Source organism: Lygodium microphyllum, chromosome 29 (genome assembly GCF_053477565.2).
Source record: "Lygodium microphyllum isolate KBCC chromosome 29, Lygodium_microphyllum_v1.1.10, whole genome shotgun sequence".
NCBI lineage: Eukaryota > Viridiplantae > Streptophyta > Polypodiopsida > Schizaeales > Lygodiaceae > Lygodium > Lygodium microphyllum.
The window spans coordinates 48373970-48395244 of NC_141163.1; positions in this window are offsets into that span (position 1 = coordinate 48373970).

Below are 21275 nucleotides of genomic sequence, written 5' to 3' on the forward strand. Positions count from 1 at the left end.
CAATCCCAATGATTGACACAACATTTGTGCTTGTTACAAGACCTCTTTCAATGCATCTACTATTATTTCATCCGAAGCCACACATTCATAGTTACCTAGATCTATCTCTAAAATATTTTCTTTTATATTCAAACACTTCCATATATGCTCTTGCTTCTTGTGATCCCTTGAGAATATTAGCCCATTTGAACTAAATTCATGCATGGTGATCTTATTCAAACTACCAACACTATGCAAAAGGTCTCCAAAGTCAAAGGATCTTTCTTGTCGTCCCACCATACCTCCAATTTTACTAAAATAAAATTTACATGCATTTGATCCAGTGAGATGTAATGGACACTTGAGATCCAGCAAGGTTCACGAAACATCTTTATAAGAAGCACAACAAAATGGCATGAAAGTTGAATATCTGTGTAGGTCTCCTTACTTATGAAGTTTGTCTTCAAGTTATATGTGGCATGTTGATGTAGCCACAGCCTCCAAATCCTGAAGAAGAGACTAACCTTGGCTGCCATCACCACACACTCCCTCAAGTTCAAATGTGGTGATAAGAAAATATCAATATAGTCAGCCATAATATGCAAATATGCCATAGTTCCTTGTATGCTTCTCTCTCTCCTCTATAATTTATTCATACAATGTTGCACTTGTTTGCTTGCAATCCTCTCAGCAGAAGCTACCCAATTCTAGCGGTCATCTCTTTGTGTATCTCCATCTCATAGCTTGTGCTAATCGAGGGAAAATGAGGTGTAGACCATTGTAACATGATTGAGTGTAATCCAAACATTACCAATTGCAAGTTGTCGAGTAGGGCTATCAAGTGGACCAACAAGCTTTTTTCCACAGTGTATAAAGTCTTGATCATGTAAACCATAGACATGTCCTTTCACAATTCTCCCTTTTAATTTCTATCCACACCAATTAATAAAGGACTGGTTGGTCCTCGTCCTTCCCAAGGTAATATTCAAGCATAATCTTGCACCGGCTACTGTCTCCATCTGAAGCATGCCCAATTATCAGGCCTATTGTATCCCTTAGCTTTGCATCCCACAAACGTTCCACAAGACTCCATTGATTTCTAAAAAAAACACTATCAAATCGATTACATGTGGCTTGTGCCACCAAAGCTAGTCGTGGAAGACTCTCATGGAGAGGGTTTACTATCAAAAGTCTTGCATACCTCCCCACCACACAGTTTTGAAAGGCATCCTGTATCTTGTCATAACCTTGTGATCCCTCTCCCACAACAATTGTATCGTTGCAATAGCATTGATGATGTTCTCCCTTACTTCCACATAACCCAATAAGAGTGTCATCCTTTGCTTTCAACCTACACAAAATGAAGTCATCTTTAGATTTTTATCAATTGTATACCTTCTACACACTATGGAAAGTAATGAAATATGGAAGCCACAACATGTACTTAGAGCTATCTAGGATTACCTTATACGATGTTTGATGGTTGTTTCATCATCAACAATGATGATCGGAACCATTGATGGCACCCCATGTTTTACTTTTGCATCCATATATATCTTACCCACTACCTCAAATATGTATTCATGTTCTCTAGGTATGAATTGAATTGCTTTCTTTCCTTGCCTTTTTGTAGTAGACATGGATGGCCCTCCAAGGTTGGCACTCAAAAATTCATGTAAGCGTGGTCCACCCCAATGTTTAATGAGCTCAAACATGGTCTTTGTAGACTTGGTGAATCTTTGTGCTTGATTGGCTTGCACTACATTCCTTGCTAAATCTTGAAAAAAGCCCCGCAAGGCTGGTTTACCCCCGAATTTACCTTGTCGATGGGCCTCAACTATGTTATTACAAAAGCGTCACATGTTCTTCCTATCTAGGCATTCAAAGTTTGCTTCTTTTAAGGACCTGATTCTCACAGAAAGCACAACAACTCTGGCTCGCAACCACCATAGCTCCCTCTTGGCCTCTTTCAAGTTTCTATTAGTCTCAATTATCACTTTTTTTTAGCTCACTACTTAGACAATCTAATCATCTTCCTTTTCCTGTGTTCCTAGCCCCTCTCTTCTCAATAGCAGCCCTCTCTCTATACACTCTCATGCAAAAATCATCACAAGTGGGAATTGTTTGGCAATATTCACAAGTAACACTTTCAAAGGGTTTTCCACCATATGAAATACCAAGACAATTCACATGCCTATAGCATCCATCAACCTTGATTTCAATAGACCGGTCATATAAGGTAACTTTTGTGTATGGCTCTGGATACCACACATTCCCTATTTTAAGGTCATGTAGCATAGATTTTATATCCAAATCACAACCTTTGTAAGTTATAGTTCTTTTCCATAATCCCCAACAAAGAAAATTCAACTCACATGAAGGAGAAATGCTTAAGTCACCTGTACAAGTAGGTGTTTCCAAATATGTTGGTGTTGCACTTTTTTGGGTTGATTGGAGAAAATCAGGTCAATGACTTTTGTCATGGATCCACCTCAGAAATCTTTATTGGTATTCCTCAAGCATTTGCTAAAACTACTTGGTTTGTGGATGATGTTTTGGATATAGCTATGATGTGAGACTTTGACTTTACATGCTCTATAAGGAGTGTTTGCAAGTTTGGTCTTCAAGGACACAAGTGCAGCCACTTTTGATCATACTTACATACAACTCTTACTCTTCCTTTGTCTTTATAGTCATGCAAGGTTGCCTCAACAAGCTCAAAAAAATTAGATCCTGCATGATTTCAAGCTGAAAGTCACAAATCTAATATCGAAAGGGATTAGGGATCACCTATAAAATGATTGCACATACGATCGTCAAACGAAACTAAATTACAATTCTTTCCTAAACTAGTGACTACTACATTTAAAAAAGAAGATTTACTCAAGGTCTCAAATTTTAGAAAACTTTTACTTACCTTCATGAGTGCTATTGAAAATATTCATCTCCTCTATAGTAGCTAAGATCATCATCATGTCATCTTCATTGCTTTCTTCTATGTCCTTTGAGTTAGATATCACTCCAACCTTCAACCCCCGGTTCGTTAGATACCTTCTCTGATGTGCTTTATTCTCCAATACATGGGTTCTCATGAAATTGGAAAGGCATGAGTACGAGGATTGCCTACCACTTATTCCTGATCCATAAGGAGATCCACATTCATGGCACCATACTCAAACCAAGGGTCCACCATCTAGATCTTTCGTGATAAGGTCAAACTTATCATCTCTTGGTGGATTGAGCTCCCTCAACTTCTTGTGAGTACTCTCACGTTGGGCTAGCCAAATTTCAAGCATAGACTTTGAAAGCAACATGCCCTTGAGCTTATTTATAGCTTGCTTATAATAAACGGGGATCACGGGAATATGGCATGGGAACATACCAGTCACACTGATGGTATATAAGGTGTAAGAGGGCATTTTGAGGTATCACAGAAATTATCAAGAAACTCTCTTTTCACCTCCTCAAGCTCCCATGGCTTCTTCTTCTTCTTCTTCTTCTTCCTCTCTCCCTCTTTCTCTCTCATCTTCTTGCCTTTCTCTCTCCTCTCCCTCTTCTTATGCAGTCCTTCTCTCTCTCCTTCCCCTTAGTTAGGACAGTTAGGTTGTGAGAGATACGGGATCTAGAGCATGGCAGTGAGTTATGGTGGATGGAAGGAGAAGTGTGGACTCATGATGGAGAAGACAAAGACACTGTTTGTTACAAAAGTGAATTAGGTTCCAAGATTGAGACTTGGACTCATAAACACAATCTTGTGTATGTGGACAATGACATTGACACTTCACTGAAAAGAAAAGAGTACTATCATTGCATTAAGAAAAGGAAGCAAGTACAATGCTTTATAGGAAAGTAGGAAACTGCAGTAGGCACCACTGTGCATATGGGATAGGTTAGCCTGCATGTCCTTGGCCCTGAAGCTCCATACAAAGAGGCTGTTTAGTGAGTGTGATTGCTGATTCTCAACACCCCTCCTCAATCACAACTAGAAAGGCACAAAGTGTGTAGAGGCTATAATGAGAACCACCTGCAAAGTGTGGGCACACCACAAACATGGTAGGCACCAGAGGCTGTCGCAGAAAAGGCTAAGTGTGGACACCAAAACATGATGGACATCCAGAGGCTGTAACAGGGGCCTCACAAAGTGTATAGGGACTGTAGTGCCAAGTTACATGAGGAGTTTACAAAGCTTATGGCAGGAAGCATTAGGGCAAGGAAGTACAAGGCTTTTAAAACAGTCTATTAGAGTAATGAGAGTAGAAGGATTGATGAGTCTTGTCCTTCCGATCCTGGTGATCTTCATCTTCATCTTCATCTTCATATTTTGGTCCATGGTCTTCTTCTTCTTTCACAGCTGCAAGATAGGCCTTTTGGGACCTTTTTCTAGCATGACAGAACTTCTCAGTGTGTCCGGTCCTTTTGCAGAAGTCACAAAAGAGCGGTTCCTTTTTACCTTTGTATCTGTTGTTTACATATAACATTTGTTCATCCTTTGAAGTGCTAGGCTCTTCTTTGCCTTTAAGTTTCTTTTCTTCTTTTAGCAGAGAGGCTTTAATATCAACAAGTTGAGGATCAGGCATGTTGGTTAGAGTGGTTGATACATTATCATAGGCAGGAGGCAAACTTTTTAGCAAGACACCAATACAAACATCTTCATCTATTTTTAGCTTTATTCCTGCAAGTTGAGTAAGCAAGCTCTCCATGTAGTTCAGATGGGATGCCAGGGATGTATGAGGCTTCATATCAAGTCGGAAAAATTCAATTAATAGACCATACTTGGACGACTTTGACTGTGCACCAAATATGGTGTCCAATTTATCCCAAGTGTCATGGGACGTGTCACAGGCATCCACATGATGGATGTAGCTGTCGTCCAATTCCAATTTGATGATGGCTTGTGCCTTGTCATCATTCTTTTGCCAAGCAACTGTAAGGTCCGCATCTTGAGGTTTCTTCTCTTTGCCATTTGTGATGGCCCAAAGACCCTTCTTCATCAGGATGAGCTTGATGCGGGTTTGCCAAGTGTGGAACCTGACTCCTTTGAATCAAGCATTTGGAGAGTCTTTTCCCATGTTGAGGTTGCAAGATCAGTAGCAAATCAGTTTCCAAAATTCTCAGTTTGTAGCAAAGTTGGTTGTGTCACAAGACACAAGTGCTAAGAGCACTAGATGAGTGTCACTGGACACTATGTTTGTATCTTCTTCCTTGAGTCTTCAAATCTTCAATGGTTCTTCAAAAATGCTTCACAGATCTCCCCTCCTTGATTTGATGCTTGTCTTGTTGAGATCTCCCCTCCTTCATAGAAATTTAGTAGCTTAGTGAGATCTCCCCTCCTAGATTTAAGTGGCAAGAGAGAGAAGGTGAAGTGAGAGAGGAGCTTGAGCTCAAAAAGCTATGGTGGTCTTTTTTAGGGTTTCTGCACGGCTGGTTTTTTGAGGATTCCAGCTCATAGCCTGAACCATAAGCCTCAAGATTCAAGATGAAGATAGCCTAAGTGATAGGCTTCAAAAGCCCTAAAGACTCAGGATGGATCGCGCTGCGCAGATGGACATCGGGCTGTACGAACAGAAGGCGCCATTTTCTGGATTGCGACTGACGAATCAAGCAATGTTGGATTTGTAGGTCACCAATGTTGGTGTTTGAAGTGATAGGATGCAGCGCCCTAAGTCAAGGATCATTTCTCCAGAAGAAATCAAGTGAAGATATGCCCTGTAAGTGGAGATCCAGCTCCTCCAACAGAGGTAGGTTGCAAGTTGGCTATGGCTGCCAAGGGGTAAAGAGTGAAAATGTAGTTGGAGATGAAGTCAAACACTTGAGCTGAGCTGGATAGAGATTATGAGAGACTGAGAGAGTAGAGAGAGAACCTGAAACATGCTAAGCCATGCTCAGCTACGCTCTAATACCATGTGAGAGATACGGGATCTAGAGTATGGCAGTGAGTTATGGTGGATGGAAGGAGAAGTGTGGACTCAAGATGGAGAAGACAAAGACACTGTTTGTTACACAAGTGAATTAGGTTCCAAGATTGAGACTTGGACTCATAAACACAATCTTGTGTATGTGGACAATGACATTGACACTTCACTGAAAAGAAAAGAGTACTATCATTGCATTAAGAAAAGGAAGCAAGTACAATGCTTTATAGGAAAGTAGGAAACTATAGTAGGCACCATTGTGCATATGGGATAGGTTAGCCTGCATGTCCTTGGCCCTGAAGCTCCATACAAAGAGGCTGTTTAGTGAGTGTGATTGCTGATTCTCAACATAGGTCTCCTTCATTACAAGTGGTATCAGAGCTTTGTCCTTGATCCTTCTCTTTTCCCATAGATTTAGGACTCTCACAGTTTCCCACAGTTAGAAAGCTCCAGTTACATCTCTTTTAGAGGTACACAGGAGTACTCAGGCAGGCTGTCAGCCTTCTTGAAGACAGTGGCAGCCTTTCTTGGAGCTTTCCCAAGAACCATGGACAAATATGGAAGCGGGCAGAAAAATTTGACAGGTCGTCACTAATTTTCATGCAAATTTTTTAGGGTTTTGGGCAAAAAGAAGGGTAGCACAGTTAGAGAAGGCCAAAAACTCAGTTACTTTCAAGAAGACCTTCTCTCTCCTCTTTTCCCCAAGCTGCCATGGAAGCTCCATCCCAAGAAACTCAGAAATCTTGCTCCCCTCCCCTCTTCCTCAACAAGAGTGGTTTGTCCCAAGGCTTTCCCCTCAGCTGGAGCATCATATTGAGCAGCAGCAAGCCTAATCTAGCATGCCTGTGGTCCCCCCAGGAGCAACCGAAATTTGCAGCGCAAAAAACGGGCTACTTCGTGGCCTGCAGGACAGCCCTCCCAGCCCTCCTCTCCTTCCTAGCTTCACTCCTTGCTCTTGGCAACCTTCTTGGGCAGCATTAGAGGCATCTTCCTCAACCCTTGGACTCCCCTTTGCACTTCAAGAAACCGTGGTCTGGTGCAGTCCATGGCAGCCATGGAACCTTGGCATCAAGCTCATAAATCTTGAAGATTTTGGTCTCTTCTTGGTCCCTGGGAGTCCCTCTTCAACCTAGCTCAAGATTTCAACCATCAAGAAGCACGGGAAGAAGATTACAAGCAAGATTTGAAGGCATGTACTTGTGGGCAGCCATGGCTATGGAGTAGGACTTCAATTTCAGGAAGAACTCTTCATGGGAAGGTCCTGAACCATCCTGCCCCAAGCTTGACTTCACCCTTTCTTGATGGAACACAACCATTTTGGAGCTATGGAGCATGCAGGATCAAGTGGAGCTCTCATGAAGGACTAAGGTGGCATTAGTGGATACCTTCTTCTCCAAAAGACTCAAGGTAACCGATTCTTGGCTCTCATTCTCTCCGTTTAAGCCTCTCGTTGAATCCCATCCACTTGTTTGAGAGAATGTATGAGTCCAAGTAGATAATAGGAGTCCCAAACCTTGAATACATGCTGAGTATTAATCCTAGCCATTTCCCTTTGATCTTATAGTACTGAAATGGATTTTACTCATGCTGAAGCTTCATTGTGATTATATTTTGCTTACCCATAACCTGTTTGGCTTCTTGTGAATTGGCTGATCCAAGAAGTGATAAAAAAAATCCATTGTATAAGGGTGAGTAGGTAGTGAGTCACTACCGGTAAGCTCTCTATCCCTATTCCCCATTCCAATTTCATGCACTTCATCAAAAGCCCAAAATTTTGATTCCTGAAATGCATTTCATGCTAGTTTTTTAATTAATAAATGTCTGCCATGTATATTCCAGGTGAGAAAAAGCCCGATGCCAAGCGAGGTGGCAAGACAAAAGAGGGGTAACCCCCCTTGCCATCAAAGACCCTGAAGGGGTGCACAACCCCGCTCAGGGGGAACTTTGCCCACCTCCCAGTGATCCAGAGCCCAAAGAATTATTGGAGGTGCAGATACATTTGATGAAATAGCCTAAACCTTGATCACTTGAGCCTACAAGCCCCTACATGCATTGGTAATGTCACGAACCACTTGGTAATGTACGGTGGATGCAATGCAAGAAGGGCAGGGTATGCAATTATGGAATTGGTCTCAGCAATGAGCTATGGATGCAAAGGATGTATGGCTTTATGGGGCATTGAGAGCCACTGTTGAGGCCCTGGATGTCTGGGATAAGACCCTCACCATTGGGATAAAGTATGCTTCTTGAGGGAGTCTTTGCAGGGTATTGCAGATAGCCAGTCATACACATCCAGCTCACAAAAGTTGATTACAGCAAAGCCTTCTTGTGTGACTGAGCACAAGCTCTATAGCTTGATTCGAAGAGGGCATCTTCCCCTTTGATCTGAGCTAAAAAACTCCCCATTCCGCCTTACGGTTTGGGAGATACACTCAGTTTTGTGCTTAGAGGTATTGTGGGACATGCAACAATCCTACACAGTCAGCCCACAAAAGTTGATTGGAGAAAATCCTTCTTGTGTGACTGAGCACAAGCTCTATAGCTTGATTCAAAGAGGGCATCTTCCTCTTCGATCTGAGCTAAAAATCTCCCCATTCCCCCCTACGGTTTGGGAGATACGCTTAGTTTTGTGCCCAGAGGTACTGTGGGACAGGCAGCAGTCCTACACAGTCAGCCCACAAAAAGTGATTACAGCAAAGCCCTGATCATTTACTGTCGGATATATTTTTATATAGCCTCGTAGAGGGAATTGAGGGCTTTCATTTGAATCAGAAATTTTGGCAATCGGAGTTCCCTAGCTCAAGTTGTCGTCATTTCTGTAACAAGGGGTCTAGTGGACTGCACTTGGGATGGCAGGCCACAAGGGTAAAGCAAAGGCCCAGGAGGAATTTTAGCATGAAATAAGAGACTCCCATGCCTCAATGAATGATACTAGCTCAACCCAGGAGGGTCATGAAGACATGTTTGAAGAGGGTGCCCCCGAGATAGACCGCTTGTCTCTACTCAACCAAACCTTATGCCAACATGAGACCCGTCATGCTGAACGACATCGAGAGATGGAGCAATGCCATAGGGAGACAGAAACCCGCCAAGATCACCGTCATTCTGAGATGATGGACAAGATGGACTTACTCATAGAGCGCATGGGCGCCCTCATCCCTGCCATTGCCCCCCCCTCGGATCAACCCAAGGAGTATGTCCCTCCCCGTGAGGCTAACCGCCCTCCCCCCTTGGAGACCGGGCGCAGCCCACAAGGTCTCGGTGGTACCCATGGCATTCCCCATAGCACTTATGAGATGGGTGAGCCCTCCACTCGACATGATGAGCCCCTCCTTCCCTCCCCCGTTACAAATCCTTCAAGCCTATCATTGGCACCCCAACTCCCTCGTAACGGAAGCTACTTGCACACTCAAGGGAATGACTCCAATGCAAATCTTGGGCAGCATGGAATGCACAGAGATCATGGGCAGCATGCATATGGCAATGGGCAGTATGCACATGGCAATGGGCAGCATGTATATGGCAATGGGCAGCATGCACACGGCAATGGGCAGCATGTACACGGCAATGGGCAGCATGTATATGGTAATGGGCAGCATGGACATTTTGGACAACAAGGTCCTAATGGGCAATTTGGTCCTCATGTAATGCACGGGCAGCATGGACATTTTGGACAACAAGGTCCTAATGGGCAATTTGGTCCTCATGTAATGCACGGGCAGCATGGCCCCCATGGGAATTTTGGATAGCAAGGCATGTATGGGCAACATGTAGCACATGGCATTCATGGGCGGCCAGGCCCAAATGAGCTGCATGATAAGATTGTGTTTACAAAATTCAATGGGCAATCCTCATCCCCAGATGAACTAGAGGAATGGACCTCTAAATTGGAAGCTTATTTTCTCATCTTACCCCGTACCGATGAGGCAAAGATCATTTTTGCCTCCCTTCATTTAGAAGGTTTTGCCCACACATGGTGGAGTTTGTTCAAAGAGAAAATCATCAGTTTCGTGATTGGGAAGAGTTCAAGATGCATATGATCCAAGTTTTTGTCTCCCCTGTGGAAAAAGAACGCTTGGCTAGGCAATGGTATCAGTTTGATCAGCGAAATCTCACCATGAGGGAGTACACCAACCAATTTATGAACCTGTCCATGTATGTTGAGGCAGTCAATGATGAGGCCACATTGCATAAGTACATTTATGGGCTAGATGCACATCTTTCAGCTAATGTAATGGCTCAAAAGCCAGCCACCCTGTTTGCAGCCATAGAATTGGCCGAACGCTATGGTCGAAAATACCGCTGCAATGAGAGCATGCAACCCATTGTAGGATATCAAAGATACCCTATCAGGCAACCCCCATATGCTAATAATTATCGCAACAACAATGCAGGGAATGGCAGCCCCAAAATTCCTACTTACCCCACTTTTAATGTTGAAAGGAAATATGGCAGTTTTGGAACAGCACCACCCCCCAAAAGTGACCAAAAGTATGCTAAAAATAAGGCAAGGAATGGCTTCAGTCCTAATGGTCAAAAATTCATTCCTCCTAAAGTTGTCAAGGATAGAAAAGCCAAAGGCTTGTGCTTTAATTGCGGAGATAAGTACACGACTGATCATGCATCCAAATGCCCCTTTAAGAACGCCACTGTCAAGTTTAATAGCATGTACGAAAGATAGTGACAAGCTGGAAGTGGACATGCATGACAACTCTCCAATAATGACACTTGCTGAAAATGCTGAATATGAGGAGGATATTGATCCCAATCAATTTTATGACTCATCGGACGGGTTCTCTTTTGACCCCGGTGGCTACCCCATTGATGACATGCTTGGGAATGACCCTTGGCACCCCTCATTCACCAATATATCAGCCTGCTCGATCTCCATGGATGCATGGACCGACTCTAGGAGCCCGAACAAGTTACGAGAGCATGGTAACATTGATGGCAAGAGTGTATACATCCTCATAGATAGTGGCAGCACACATAGTTTTGTGAATAAATCAACTCTTGGCCGTTTGACATGTGTTTCCACTGAATTAAAGCAACCTTTTCGGGTTCAAGTGGCCAATGGAAATGAGGAAGTGAGCTCCCATGTATGCACACAATTGTCTCTTATGCTGGCTAAAAATTACACAACAAAGGTGGACTTAATTACCCTTGATATGGGCCCCGTGGATGTGGTATTGGGATGTGATTGGCTTCAGCAATTGGTAAAAATATCTATGGACTTCTCTCAGCTGTATATGGAGTTTGTAATGCATGGGCAGCTTGTACACTTGGAGGGAATCAAAGAAATTGCAGATTTTCAGCTTATAACAGCAAGACAACTCAAAAAAGAATTCAAGAAATGCTCCCAAATCTTTGTCTTGCATTTGCATAAGGATAATGATGACCAACACACCTTGGGGAAGCAAAATGCAGCACTAAAAGTGCTTTTAGCTGAATATGAGGACCTATTTTAGTCCCCCCACTACCCTTCCCCTCAAAGATTGGTGAATCACCCAATTGACTTGGAGTCCCATGCCAAGCCCATCAATAAACCCCCATATCGACTCTCTAAATGTGAGAGAGAGGAAGTAGCAAAGCAAGTCAAGGAGCTCACTGAGATGGGATTCATAGAGCCTAGCTCTTCCCCTTATGCCTCCCTGGTTCTATTGGTTAAGAAAAAGGACTGATCTTTCTGGTTGTACATTGACTACTGTGATCTCAATAAGATCACCGTAAAAAATAGATACCCCATCCCTCGAATTTATGACTTGCTTGATGAAATCAAGGGAGCACGCTATCTCACCAAGATTGATTTGCGATCTAGCTACCACCAAATCAGAATGAGGGTGGGTGATGAAGTCAAAACAACCTTTTGGACTGACCGTGGCTTGCACCATTTCTTTGTCATGCCATTTGGGCTCACTAATGCACCCGCCACATTTTAGAGCTTAATGAACAAGATATTGCAGCCATGGCTTTTCCAGTTTGTGTTGGTATTCTTTGATGATATACTCATTTACAGCAAGTCACTGCATGAGCACTTGAAGCATGTCGGGCAAATTTTTAATGTACTGAGAGAGCACCGGCTATTTGCCAAAGAAAGCAAGTGTGTCTTCATGCAAACAGAGGTTGAGTACTTAGGACACATCATTAGTGAAAAAGGCATCCAAGCTGATCCTAAGAAAGTGCAATGTGTCCGGGAGTGGCCCACCCCCACTACCACTACCTCCTTGCGTGGTTTTCTTGGTCTCTCCTCCTTTTATTGGAGATTTATTCACCATTATGCCACAATTGCAGCCCCGTTAACGGAAAAGCTGAAAAAAGAGGTTTTCTTATGGGATGAGTTGGCTGACCACAGTTTTCAGTAGCTGAAAGACTTGCTCACTTCAGCCCCCATCCTCGTATGCCCGACTTTTCAAAGGATTTTACCACCCAGTGTGATGCTAGTGGACGAGGTATTGGTGCAGTCTTGCTGCAGGAACACGAGGTAATAGCATTTGAGAGCTGAAAATTGGATGATAAAGAGAGAGAGTTGCATGTTTATGATTAGGAGATGTTGGCAGTCATTCATGCTATCAAAAAGTGGCATCACTACTTGTATGGCAGCATATTTAAGGTGAAAAGTGACCAGTGTGTGCTCAAATATTTCTTGACTCAGCCCAACCTCACTCCCAAACAACGTAGATGGGTGGCTACCCTACAAAACTATGACTTTGAGATTACCCACACCCGTGGCAAGGAGAATGTAGTGGCTGATGCACTCTCTCGCATCTGGGCATGCAAGGTTTCATCCATCACTGAACTCCACCATGATTGGATTGAAGAGCTCCAAGAGGCATACTTGCTTGATGCTGAATTCAGCCCTCTTTTCTAGAAAATTACATCAAATTGTCATGGATGACAATTCCCAATATCAGCTCCACAATGGCCTCATTTGGATCCATGGCCTGGATCCATGGCTGTATTGTGATTACCCATGCCTCTCCCTTCACCCAAAGGATCCTTGAAGAGATGCATTCTTCACCAATTGCTGGCCACTTAGGGTTCTTCAAAATATATGACCGAGTTTCAAAAAGCTTCCATTGGAAAGGCCTATGGTGGGATGTTAAAGACTTTGTATCTAGATGTGTGCCTTGCCAACAAAATAAAGATAGCTCTCTTAAACCAGGTAGCTTGTTGCATCCTTTTCAGGCAGTGAACATCACTCCAAAGTGGGAGATGAAGAAGGAGTGATATGGTTGAGTTCTGGCTAGGTGTCCTAATAGTTTACCCCCCTTTTGGAGCCAATGGAAGCATCAGATGGGCGATCTAAGCAGCATAGAGGAAAGCATTATTTTATACACGTTTTTTTTACAAGAGTTTTATCTTATCATAATGTAGGAATAAACTGACAGGCTTCATCTTTGTTAGTATTCTTATAAATTTTCTATTTCTTTCTATGACTATTCTTTTATGTCTTCTATTTCTTCGAACCCCTTCTCTTCCATCTACTCCTCCCCCTGAATCTCCCTTCACCATGCTATCTCTTACCTCTGTGATGGACTTTTGACACCAAACGCTCCAACACCATGTGTTAGGGGAAGTTTATGCTATCATTAGAGGTGAATTTCGAAAGATATTTAGGGCTGATATCTTTAACCATATTTAGAGAATTAACTACAACAGTGTCATTTTAATTCATTTCTTACTCTAGAGAAGACATATTGTCAAAATATGCAAGTGTTTTTTCTCTTATTTCTTGGCTGTGGTAACTTATCATTATCAAATTTGAAGCTCTCTTGAAGCAAGTCTCCTTGCCCTACAAGCCTTGTAATTGACTCATAAGCTTTTGTTCCTAACAGTATACATTGAATGTAATCATACAAAGTTGATTCATGCTATGGCATCATGTATAAATGATGGGATATATAGTTGTTTATTATATATGACATCATATTGTACTTGACTTTATAATTTCTGATTACTCTTACAATCAAGAAAACAAGCTTGATTTGAGTTAGGACTTATGAGATAATACTCTTGTGATCTTTGCTAAGAACATGCAGTTGGAAGCTCTATTAACATCTTGAAGAACTTAGCTTGAAACCTTCAACCCTTCTCTTATCTCTACCATCTCCAGAGTCTAAGCTCTTGAGCCCCCATACATTCTTCTTTCTCAAACCCCTGTGATTGACTGCGAGGTACCTCTTGAACCTTTAAAAATTCAAGGTAATCTACTTATCTCTTGAAGGCACATCTCTATCTATCTTGTCCAATTTTCTTGCCAAACCCTTGTGGTGACCTTCAACCCTACGCGCTGCGACATTGGTAAACCCGACGTGAAGGTCGGTGTAAGAGAACTCCAAGATGGGGGATTTTTCAGGAGATACTCTACAACAGTTGGTACACATACTGCAACAAAATCAGCAACAACAAATCCAAATGTTACAACAATAACAACAACAAAGGCAAGACAAAGAGAAGATTGATTCCGAAGCTATCAAGGCCCTAGAGGAAGTTGGGCGGGAATTAAAACAATTTAATGGTCAAAATGTCTCTGATTTCATTAGCTTCTATGTTGAGAAAATGCTCTTCTTTGGTGTATCGCAACATGCATGGAGTCGCTATTTTGCTAGACTAGCCAAGCATGGTCTTAAGAAAGAATCCATGATCTTTTTCAGTGAGATGTGGATTGGGATGCATTCAAAAAAGTGTTAGAATATCAAGCTCGCATTACTCTTCAGTCAATTTATCTTTATGTGTATGACTGAAATTATCTGGATACAGTTATACATGTGTGTGGCATTCAATAAGTTGGTGTAGTCAGTGACTTAATCACAGTTGGTATTGGTTTGTCATACCTATGTGTGTAAGTCTCTTTCAATTAGTATGATGGAAGAATAATAAAAGAAGAATAAGAATGAGCTGAGGCTCATCTTTCGCTCCACTCTGTCTCTCTCCCTCTCTTCCAACATGGTATCAGAGCTTGAATGCTTGAAGCTTGAAGGCTTGGTAGTGGCCATTTGACATTAAGACATCGGATCTAAAGAAAACATCATCAAAGGAGACTGTGCCTGCAGCTCGTTTTTTTGTAGAAGATATATCTTGCTTAAAAAATAGTTTTTAGAGAAATGGCCCACTTAACCTAACCGTCTTGATGTGGTCTACAACTTTGCAGAAGAAAGTTTTTTCAAATTTCTCACAAATTTTGAGATATTCAACACAGACTTGTGTAAACATGCTGTTTACTACAGTAAACAACAGGTGATTCCAGGGCAATAGTGGCTTTCATCCTAACAATGTATATGCCCTTGTTATCATGCATTTGAGCATGATATTGGAGTGCTAAATGCTCAAATTTGGAGCTTATTTGCAGGCTAGAAATAGTAAACTGGTTACTGTCCCGAATTTGGAAACAATATACCTATAGGGTTGAAGTATCTGTGATGCTTATTTGCTACTAACAAATGCTACTAACAAATGCTACTAAATACCTAAGCTGCAACTATGGCAAATGCTCAAGGCACTGACAATATCACTCAAATTGTGGGATAAAAGCTGGACAAATAAAATTTTTTCTTTATGGAAGTTCCGTATGAAGAATTTTTTGGTTGGTAGAGGTTATTGGGACTTATGTACAGGTGATGAGGCTGAACCTAAAATGCACGAAAGGAATGCTACAAATGATCAAAAAAGGGCTCATAAGCTATGGACTGAGAGAGCATGCAAGGTGTTGTTGAGAATAGCAAATGATGTATGCCCATAGAGGCTGAATGTGTGCCCAAAAGCGGCTTGCCCATAAGTGACTTTGTATGAGAGATATGACAAAGATGTATGCTCTAGAATCTCTAAGAAGAGATGTCCAAAATCCCATATGCACAGTGAGGTACAGTGGTACTATCCAAAAAGCTATAAAGGCATGTACTTGACACTCATTTCAAAAAGTGGCACTATCAATATGATTCACTCAAGATTGTGTTTATGAGTCCAAGCTAATCTATCTTGGAACCTAATTCACTTGAGTTACAATCTCTCATTTTGATAATGTATTGTGTGTTTGATTTGCGTCCACCATAGCTAACTAGCTCTAGATCTGTGTTTCTCAACAGGTGTTACATTGGTTTTCCTTATGTATATCACATGTTATGGTTATACATATTACTGAATGCAGTTCCCAAAGGATGCATGGGACATACTCATGAAGAATTATGAAAATGTAACACATGCAAGAAAGATTCATCTAAAGCAATAGTTCAATAACATGTCTAGGAATGGTAGAAGCATTCAAGCCTACACTATAGAGATCAAGAACAAAGCGGATCGGCTTGCCCCCATTGGATCTTCAGTGTCTAAGGATGATATGATTGCAATGACATTGAATGGACTTGGCAAAGAGTATAAAGCATGTGATATGTCTATTTCTGTGAGAGCTGAATCCCCCGATTGGGATGAGTGGATTGCTTTGCTACTACATGAGGAAGTTAAGCTTGGGCTGAATATAGGTTCTAGTACGTCTCAAAGAATAGACACTATTCTTTACTCTAGCTAGTATGGCAAAGGCAACAGAGACCGTGGCTCTTTTTGAGGTCGAGGAGACACTTGAAACACTTATGGACATCATTAGCATAATGCCTAGCATGGCACAAATACACAGGGCCAACGTGGATCTAGCGGTTTTAGAGGTAGGGGAAGATCACCCCATGGTAGAGGTGATGAATCTGGTTCATGGAAAAATGATCAGTCAAACAAAGACAAGGACTGTCATTACTGCGGCAGATATGGACACATTGCAAAGGATTGTTACAAGAAGCAAGGAGATATGAAGGCAAAGAGCAAACATCATGGACACTATGCATCTTCTAGCAATACTCATGATGAGCAGGTTGACAGATTGTTTGCCATGTAGCATGTATCTAAGAATGCATCTATGTAGAACACAGATGATAGATGGTACATTGATTCAGGGGCTTCAAATCATATGACACCCCATGGAGAATGGTTTGATGAGATGGTTACAAGTTCACATGGTTATGTGTGTACTGGTGATGACACCCAACATGACATTCGTCACACAAGAATTTTTCCTTTGTTGATGCCTAATGGCAAGAAAAATAGCCTGCATGATTTACTACATGTACCTACAATAACCAAGAATCTTTTGTCAGTTGGACAGATGGTAGAATAGAATTTGCAAGTGAGATTTAATAGAGATAGATGCTTTGTTGAAAAATATGGTAATGGCTGCAAATTGATTGCTAGAGGTTGAAGAGATGGAAAAATTTTTACTCTTGATGTGTCAATTCCAAAATTGAAAGAAGCAATGTTTGCACACATGATGATGGTGCTATACGGGATCATGGCTAGTATGGGACTTAACTCTATCCTACAATTCCTCATGATGGCACAAGAGTCCTTATCACAGCTTCTTTCATACATAGAGTTAGTGTAGTCACCATATAGCACTGTGCATAGTTGATAAAGTCATCATCGCTACTCCTCACCTTGTCATAGCCATCATGGTTGTAACCTTGGTAGAGGTGACCATGTTGCATTGTCATCTTATAAGCACTTAGCCTAGTGCTTTTCCCTCTCCTTGACCTCACAAATGGAAGTGCCTTCACATGATTGTTTTCTCTATTAACTAGCCAATCCATCACATCACCCTTGTACCACTACTTTCATCTATCTTAATGTGTACTAGGAAAAGAGACACTAGATCTACAAAGCCATGGATTTATAAAGTTTGGTATGGTTGAGTTGGTTCTAGGATTCGCCACATAACTAGCACATCAGTCGAGCCCTCCTTCCTTCCCTCACCAAATTGTTGCCCACAGATTGCATTGTTGTCTCTTTAGTTAGTTTGGACTAAGGTATCTTGTTGACTAGATCCTCATCTACTAATCACATCCTTATCTCCACTTAGTCTAGCTAGGTGGCCCAGATTCAGGGGTCATCCCTCCAACTTAGAGATAGAGTCCATCTATGAATGCTGACTACCTCTCTCTTGACTCTAAGACTATCATAGCTTGCAAACTTGTATCCCTAAGACCCCTCCCAACATGTCATATGTTATCATTGAGCAATCAAGTCAACTGGTTACGAAGGACAAATGAAAAAATCTCATTATGAGGTTGCATAAGTTCATAGTATAGGTACATTTCCATATCATTGTTGAAAAGCAAAGAAAACATGATCCAACCAACAAATATTATATCATACGAGATTATATCATTTAATTTTTCTATCTATTTTTCTTAACTTTCAATACTATGTGTCTATGTTTTTATAGCATGGCTTCATTGGTGAGACCAAGTTGAAAAAGGAGTATGTGGGGCACCACGAGGTCATGTGGCTTATTGCCTATTTACTTGGGGAGGAGATTATGTGTTGACATGCTTATAAATTATGATTCATTCTAGAGTTCTTATGATCTATATTTGTTTTTGGTTGTAGCATTGGGTTGATGAGGGATTGTGCAAGGATGAAATATTTGATTGAGGATTGCTTTTACTATTAGGAGTTATAGCTTATGGAGACTTTTTTGTGTCTTTTTGTATTTATGACATTTGGACATATACTTTCATTCGGTACCATATAATGAGAACATCATTCTATTTTCTTCTTACTTTTACATATTTTTAGTATCTTTTTGGTGCTATGCATTTAAATGCTATGTCATTGTTATTCATGTGTTAACCCTCAAACGAACGAAGGTGGAAAATCCGGAAAAGATAAAGCAAAAGACAAAGACAAAGGCCAAGGAAAAGAGAAATGGAAGACAAAGGCGCACAAGGAAAAGCGCAAGTCAAAACTTTTGTAAAAGAGTGCAAGTGCATCATGGTTTAATTCAGGGAGCGCTAGGCTCTCACCCGTGCAATTTGTAAATGTAGATGGGCAGTGGAAAGGAATCTAGGAAGATAGAAGGACAATGGGAAAAAGGGCCTAGGCCACGGCCGGCCATGTAAAAAAGAGGAAAAGGGGATGACCGCCCAAAAGGGATTTAGGGTTTTGTATATAAAGTTGAAAAGTGAATGAGAAGCTCATTCTTATGTGTGGCCAAAAGTAGCTCTCCTCTTCTTCTTCTTCTTCTTGTTCTTGCTTGCTTGAGCTTGAGCTTGTTCTCCATCTTCTCCTCTCTTCTTCTCTTCTCTTCTCTTCTCTTGTCTTGCTCGCGGCAATGGAGCTTGGAGCGTGGAGCTTGAGGATGGAGCTTGCTTGAAGCTTGCACTTGGATCATGGCGTTATCGGAGTACGCGGGAGAGGAGGTAACTCGAACGGCATGGAGGTAAGCTCACTACACTTGTAGATATGGATGGTGCATCGGCTATGTGAGAGGTAGCCATGAGTGCTTGGCTTGGAACGCTTGAACAATAAGCGGTCCATGGGTCTTGGCGGTTGAGCGAACCCTCAAACGAACGAAGGTGGAAAATTCGGAAAAGCTAAAGCAGAAGACAAAGACAAAGGCCAAGGAAAAGAGAAACGGAAGACAAAGGCACAAAAGGAAAAGCGCAAGTCAAAACTTTTGTAAAAGAGCGCAAGTGCATCATGGTTTAATTCAAGGAGCACCGGGCTCTCACCCGTGCAATTTGTAAATGTAGATGGGCGGTGGAAAGGAATCTAGGAAGATAGAAGGACAATGGGAAAAAGGGCCTAGCCGACCATGTAAAAAGGAGGAAAAGGGGATGATCGCCCAAAAGGGATTTAGGGTTTTGTATATAAAGTTGAAAAGTGAATGAGAAGCTCATTCTTGTGTGTGGCCAAAAGTAGCTCTCCTCTTCTTCTTCTTCTTCTTGTTCTTGCTTGCTTGAGCTTGTGCTTGAGAGAGGGAGTGTGAGAGTGTGAGGGAGTGAGTGTGTGAGGGTGAGGGACCGAGGAGGAGAAACTCTCCATCTTCTCCTCTCTTCTTCTCTTCTCTTCTCTTCTCTTGTCTTGCTCGCGGCAATGGAGCTTGGAGCGTGGAGCTTGCTTGAAGCTTGCACTTGGATCGTGGAGCTACCGGAGTGCGCGGGAGAGGAGGTAACTCGAACGGCACAGAGGTAAGCTCACTACAGCCATAGATATGGATGGCGCGTCGGCTATGTGAGAGGTAGCCATTAGTACTTGGCTTGGAACACTTGAACAATAAGCAGTCCGTGGGTCTTGGCAGTTGAGCAAAAGCTCCACATCATGCTTGGGTTTTTATACATGTTTCAAGTACACTAATCCATGTTTGATTGGATAGCAAATATGGATAGTAGTGATTTAACCTCTTAAGGGGCCATATCCCTACAATTTTTTATATTTTTGCACACGTCGATATAAGTGGTAATTTTTGGTATAAACATTGGTAATTTTTGAAATTAGTATTGATCATTATGATGTATATTTTGGAATTTATTGTGACACTTTCACGTGCATACTTAGTCTATAACTTATTAAACTAATGTTTATTTCAATGGTGGGACCAATATTTTCATCAAGTTTTTGCTTGTATTTACATCAAAAAAATCTTGGTTATAGGCCTTATTTGTTGTAGTGGAAGAGAAAACTTCTCCATTCAAAAGGAAAAGGAGATATGCAACAGGAATCGATTAATTAGATGTAGGACACATGGAAGCCTTAAAGTCAATTTGTACTAAGGAAATGTAGTATAAGAAAAGAGGACTTCATTATACTAGCAATGAAACATTCCAAAATGTTTGAGGCATATCTATGGGGCATTCCAATCTTACTGATTCCTTTTAAGTTGGTTATGCATCATTTCTCACTATATTTTAACTTTATGGCATTATTAAAATGTGTTGGCATGACTAGTAATAACTACTAGTTGCATTTCTTGGGCTTTAATTGACAATATGTGTTTTGTAGGTTAGATGAGGATCAAATTACCTAAATTTATTCTCATGTTTCACTTACTATAACTTGTGGAGTTAGTTGTGACATTGCCTTTGTATCTAGGTTTGAGACCCTTAAAGAGAGTTGTAATGGAGTTAGTGCAATCACCTCTTGCTCCATATGCAGGTGAAGCTTCGATATGCTTGAAGATGGCTCTTGGAGGGAGAATTTTGCGATAGCGGCATGCTTTACTTTGTAACATAAGCAAATAATTTTGTGGGGTATAGGTCTCTTATTAATACCGGATGTAATTGATTAGACAATAGACAAGCTTCTAGAAAGCACTAATTGGTGTCACTTCTTCAAGAGAGATTGGGTGCGTCTAGGGGGTACTCCGCAGGTCTCTTATCCAATATTAATAAGTAGACAAGGTCAAGTCTTCTAGGAAATACTGATTGATGTGTATGGAACTTCAGGAGAGTTTTAACTTTCTCTTGTTTTGTGATAAGAATGGTGGAGCTAATTAACTTGTATATATGACACGTTGGCTCTCTCCATCATCTAAATAGATGCCCACTTATCAGTTACAATATAGTT